Here is a 5,667-nt window from a genome sequence, read left to right on the forward strand (position 1 = left end):
TGCAACATCACGGCAGTCGCGCTCGTCAAAGGTTTGCTGCAAAATAGTATACCTCACACATCAAACAATGATCAAAGTAATATATTGTCCCTACCCCCCCCCCCCCCAATCAGCTGCCCAATCAATTTTAATTTACGCTTGAAGCTTTACGATGCCTAAAATCTTGATAAAACCCTTGATTTCAATGTGCCGTAGCTTTTGGTTACAGAACATTGAAATCAAGAATTTTATCAAGATGTTAGGCCGCGTATACTAAAGCTTTTAAGGCCCAAAATCTTGATAAAATTGAAATTGAGAATTAAATTGATTTTAATGTTCCATAGCTTTTATGCAAAGCTTTACGATGCCTGGAATCTCGACAAAATCCTTCATTTCAATGTGCCGTAGCTTTTACGGATCATTGAAATTGAAATTTATTGAGATTTTAGGCCTTATAAAGCTTTACTAAACCTAAAATCTTGATAAAATTGAGAAATATTGCAATTACCCGTAGCTTTTATGCTAAGCTTTACGATGCCCAAAATCTTGAAAAAATCATTGATTTCAATGTGCTGTAGCTTTTACGGAACATTGAAATCAAGAATTTTAATCAGGATTTTAGGCATCGTAAATCTCGATAAAATTGAAATTGAGAATTTTAATTGATTTTAATTTTCCATAGCTTTTATGCAAAGCTTTACGATGCCTGAAATCTTGATAAAATCCTTCATTTCAATGTGCCGTAGCTTTTATGGAACATTGAAATTGAGAATTTATTGAGATTTTAGGCCTTATAAAGCTTTACTAGGCCTAAAATCTTGATAAAATTGAAATTGAGAATTATAATTGATTTCAATTACCCGTAGCTTTTACGCATAAAGCTTTACGATGCCTAAAATCTTGCAAAAATCATTGATTTCAATGTGCGTAGCTTTTACGGAACATTGAAATCACGAATTTTAATCAGGATTTTAGGCATCGTAAAGTCTCCATAAAATTGAAATTGAGAATTTTAATTGATTTTAATGTTCCATAGCTTTTATGCAAAGCTTTACGATGCCTGAAATCTTGATAAAATCCTTCATTTCAATGTGCCATATCTTTTACGGAACATTGAAATTGAGAATTTTATTGAGATTTTAGGCCTTATAAAGCTTTACTAGGCCTAAAATCTCGATAAAATTGAAATTGAGAATTATAATTAATTTCAATTACCCGTAGCTTATACGCAAAGCTTTATGATGCCTAAAATCTTGAAAAAATCATTGATTTTAATGTGCCGTAGCTTTTACGGAACATTGAAATCAAGAATTTTAATCAGGATTTTAGGCATCGTAAAGTCTCCATAAAATTGAAATTGAGAATTTTAATTGATTTTAATGTTCCATAGCTTTTATGCAAAGCTTTACGATGCCTGAAATCTTGATAAAATCCTTCATTTCAATGTGCCATATCTTTTACGGAACATTGAAATTGAGAATTTTATTGAGATTTTAGGCCTTGTAAAGCTTTACTAGGCCTAAAATCTCGATAAAATTGAAATTGAGAATTATAATTAATTTCAATTACCCGTAGCTTTTACATAAAGCTTTATGATGCCTAAAATCTTGAAAAATCATTGATTTTAATGTGCGTAGCTTTTACGGAACATTGAAATCAAAAGAATTTTAATCAGGATTTTAGGCATGGTAAAGCTTGACAAGGCCTAAAATCTCAGTAAAATTAATATTGAGAATTGAATTGATTTCAATGTTCCGTAGCTTGTATGCAAATCTTTACGAGGCCTAAAATCTCAATAAAATCCTTCATTTCAATGTGTCGTAGCTTTTACGGAACATTAAAATTGAGAATTTTATCAAGATTTTAGGCCTAAAAGCTTTTACTAAACCTAAAATTCAATCAAATTGAAATTGAGAATTTTACTTGATTTTAATGTTCCGTAGCTTTTATGCAAAGCTTTACGATGCCTAAAATCCTGATAAAACCCTTCATTTCAATGTGCCGTAGCTTTTACAGAACATTGAAATCAAGTATTTTATCAAGATTTTAGGCCTTATAAACTTTACCAGAACCTAAAATCTCGTCAAAATTGAAATTGAGAATTTTAAATTGATTTTAATGTTGCGTAGCTTTTATGCAAAGCTTTATGAAGCCTAAAATCTTGATAAAATCCTTGATTTTAATGTTCCGTAACTTTTACGGAACATTGAAATGGAGAATTTTATTTGCTAAGCCTAAACTCTTGATATAATTGAAATTATAAATTTTATATAGATTTTAGGCCTCATAAAGCTTTACGAGAAAAACATGTTTGTTCTTGTAAAATGTTTCTCCATTTTAAGATATTATTTCTTGAATTTCCTCAACTAGGTGATAGCAGTGATGTCAACTTAAAGTGAATTGTACAGTTGTAGGCTCAGCAACTGCTTTCAGGAGATGTTAGTTGTGTGGCTTCCAAATCAGAATGTATATTGATGAACTCAACAGTACAAAACGCTGGTATGTACAATGAGTAACTGCTTTATTGGGTGATAAAAGGATTAGGTCATATGGCTTAAAATGCGAATAAATGTATACCTCAATAAAATTGTCCAGAATGATTGATACCTCAAACAATGGTCCAGAATTAGTCATAGTTTTTGCAGCTACCTACTTACAGCTGGATTGTAGCTCTGCAAATCAACTACATGTACTATGTGAATTTTAACTAATGTACCATATTCCAATAAGCGCTCACCCAGGGTATATTCAATTTGCTAAAGGGTACCATTAATGTTGAAGTGACAGATAGATGTTGATAGTGAAATAGCTGGAGGACTACACATCCGGTGTAAACTTGCAATACATTTTCTACATCAGAAAAGCTACAAGAACGTCTCAGGACCCTTTTATAACATACGTAAATTCATCTCTAATAATCGCCCCTCACAAAAAATTAGGTAAACCAGGTAAAAAATAAGCACCCACCCAAAATGACTTCGTTAAGCACCCTGGGTGCTTATTGGAATGAATACGGTACTGGATAAATCAATTGAGAATCGTAAAAGAATTCAAATTTATTGCCATCATTCCTTTTCACAACTGCAATCCCAGATTATTACAGAGCCCCCGAATAATCTTGGGGCCCGACAAACTATCCTTAACTTGGTAACTCGGGGCCCATCTTGGTAACTTGGGGCACAGCCTTAGTAACTTGGGGCCCACATGATAGTAACTTCACTTGAAGCCCGAGGTAGTATTTTAGTTTTTAGTGCTCTGATTTTGAGCGCAGGCCCTAATTTATTGTCGGGGCCCAAGCTATTAAGTCAGGCCCCAAGATTTTTTTTTTTTTTTCCCTGTCATTTTTAATTGATATTTTGGTTTATTTCTTTACAGATGAATTTTGAACTTCTACTGGCGGAACCACCTGCAGCAACAAGCTAATAAAGCAAGAGACAGATTGAGATCATGATACAGTGATGATGATGCTCCATAGCAATCACCTGTGCCATATATCATGTCAGCAATTCAACTAAGTTCAAGCGAATTAAACTTTGAGGGGAAAATTATTGACAGAAACAGACATCTTGTCAAAATGGCTGGTAGGGCCTACATGTAGGCCTACCTATCTATAGGCTTAGTGGACTAGCTGGTAGCCTAGCCATCACCTACTGTTAATTTGATATTTTACAACAGTGAAACTCGTAATTTAAAATTATGATAATGTGTTTGTGGACTGCAATTAAGTCAAAAAATTAATACTGGACACAGTGGTAACTATGCAAGTTTGGCGAGTTTTAAGAAAGGTGAGTTAAAGAAAAGGCGAGGTACCACCCCCACAGAGATTAGGTTTTTTGTCAATTACCCTACACAAAGTAAGCTAAAGGCGGACGACAAAGCTATCAAGTCCCATCGGTGAGTTACGACAACACCATCAAGTCCCACCGGCGAGTTATGACAACACTATCAAGTGATTCAAGTCCTGTTCACCAGTTGAGGTTCATGATTGAAAGAAAAAATCCACTTTACTCTTTATCAGATTGCAATCTTAACTCGCCAATGGGACTTGCTGTAAAAATCTTAACCCGCTGATAAGACTTGCCATAACTAATAACTTGCTGATGGGACTTGCCGTAAATTTTAATTCGCCGATTGGACTTGCCGTAACTTGTCTGCTGGACTTGGCATGAAAATCTTAACTCGCAGGCATGACTTGCAGTAAAAATCTTAACTCACCGGTGAGACTTGCCGTATTCTAAGCAGGGGTCACTCTTTAATCTCTGCAGGGGGTAACTTATCTAACTCGCCATTTTCTCTCGCTCTAGCTCGCCCATTTTTCACTCGCCATTAATTTTAAGGCCAAAAAGATAATTGTTTGTTTTTCCTTCACAGCTTTGAAAGAGGAGGTGCGGGCGGGTGGATTAAAAAAAAAAATAAAAAAATTTGGAGTGTTCCTGGATATAGAGCCATTAGAAAGTAAAAATTATTACTCGGAATAAAAAGATTCTGAAACATGCATGGAACTTGCATGTAAAAAACAAACACAAATGTACATGCAATTTGACCCCTTTGTCTTAAAATTGTTTTAAAACCAATGAATCATGTTTGAGCCTGGTCACCTCCTTAACCATCCTGTCTGGCTTTATCTGTTTTCCTTTTCAATGTTTTGTGTGAGTATTTTGAATAAAATTGGAATGATCACAGATCCTGGTCTGTGGAATGATGTAACTTCTAATCAGATCGTCATAAAGGGGCTACATTAGTTTTTGCAACAAAGACAGTTTGGTTGCATTGTTAAATCAACATTTAAGGCCGTGTAAAATTAATAATTTGGTTCTCGTCGCCTCCCTCCTCAATTTCTGGGATTTGTCAGATTTTTTTTTTTTTTTAGATTTTTCAATTTTTTAAGACTTTGGAATGATTTATGAAATCTTCATACATATAAATAAGTTTATTAGAGAACAAGCATCACTTCCAAGTCTTTTTGTGGTACTCTAGGGGTTTATCCTCAGAATCTCACATTTGAAAAAAAAGAAAAGGGCCTCATCGTTTCCTCGAGCACTGTTGGAGAAGACCGAAAACTACTGACAATGCTAATTTTACATTGAAAAAAAAAAAAAAAAAAAAAACACCTCCCTCCCTCATCAATTCATGAAAATCCTCTGGACGAGAACCAAAACATTAATTTTATACGGCCTTACTGATGTCAATATAATTAGGGGCTGTCAGTTTGGAAGGGGAGTCATACATTTTCAACTGGAGCTTGCAACTAAAGTGATATTAAAAAATGTGTCAAAATTTGGCGGTTACAATCAAAATTTGTGCATGGTACACATGAATGTCCCCAATGAATGCTATAGATCTACTACTTTGTTTACCATATTTATAATGACAAGATTTTGAATACTGTGATTTGAAAAGAAAAATTAGTTCAAGGGATTCAGGTTAGGCGACAAAAAACAACACCTTGTTATACGGGCGGGCTGAACTTTCAAGTAGGGTCGGTCAGTCAGGTCTCTTTTATTTGCAAAATGACCCCATAAATCACCAAAATCTGTAATATTCTGCAATTCGGGGAAATACAAACAAAAAATTGTTCCTGATATTTTCAAAATTTGGGTCGGCATTCCTTTGTACAGGAAAATTTGTTTCCCAAACTGTGTAAAATTTGGGTCGATCAGGCCCATAGAACAGGGTTTTCTTTTCGTA

General features: G+C 34.5%; 1 long non-coding RNA gene across 1 annotated transcript in view; it reads left to right on the plus strand.

Annotated features, from left to right (window-relative positions):
• The window catches only part of LOC140148339 (uncharacterized), a 5,845-nt gene extending 904 nt beyond the window's left edge, over positions 1 to 4,941 (plus strand). Inside the window, exons 2-3 of the long non-coding RNA XR_011858475.1 lie at positions 2,350 to 2,478; positions 3,355 to 4,941. This is a non-coding gene — a long non-coding RNA (uncharacterized lncRNA). The remainder of the gene's footprint in view (positions 1 to 2,349; positions 2,479 to 3,354) is intronic.
• Positions 4,942 to 5,667: the final 726 nt, after the last annotated feature.

The sequence above is a fragment of the Amphiura filiformis genome, chromosome 3 (genome assembly GCF_039555335.1).
Source record: "Amphiura filiformis chromosome 3, Afil_fr2py, whole genome shotgun sequence".
NCBI classification, from domain to species: domain Eukaryota; kingdom Metazoa; phylum Echinodermata; class Ophiuroidea; order Amphilepidida; family Amphiuridae; genus Amphiura; species Amphiura filiformis.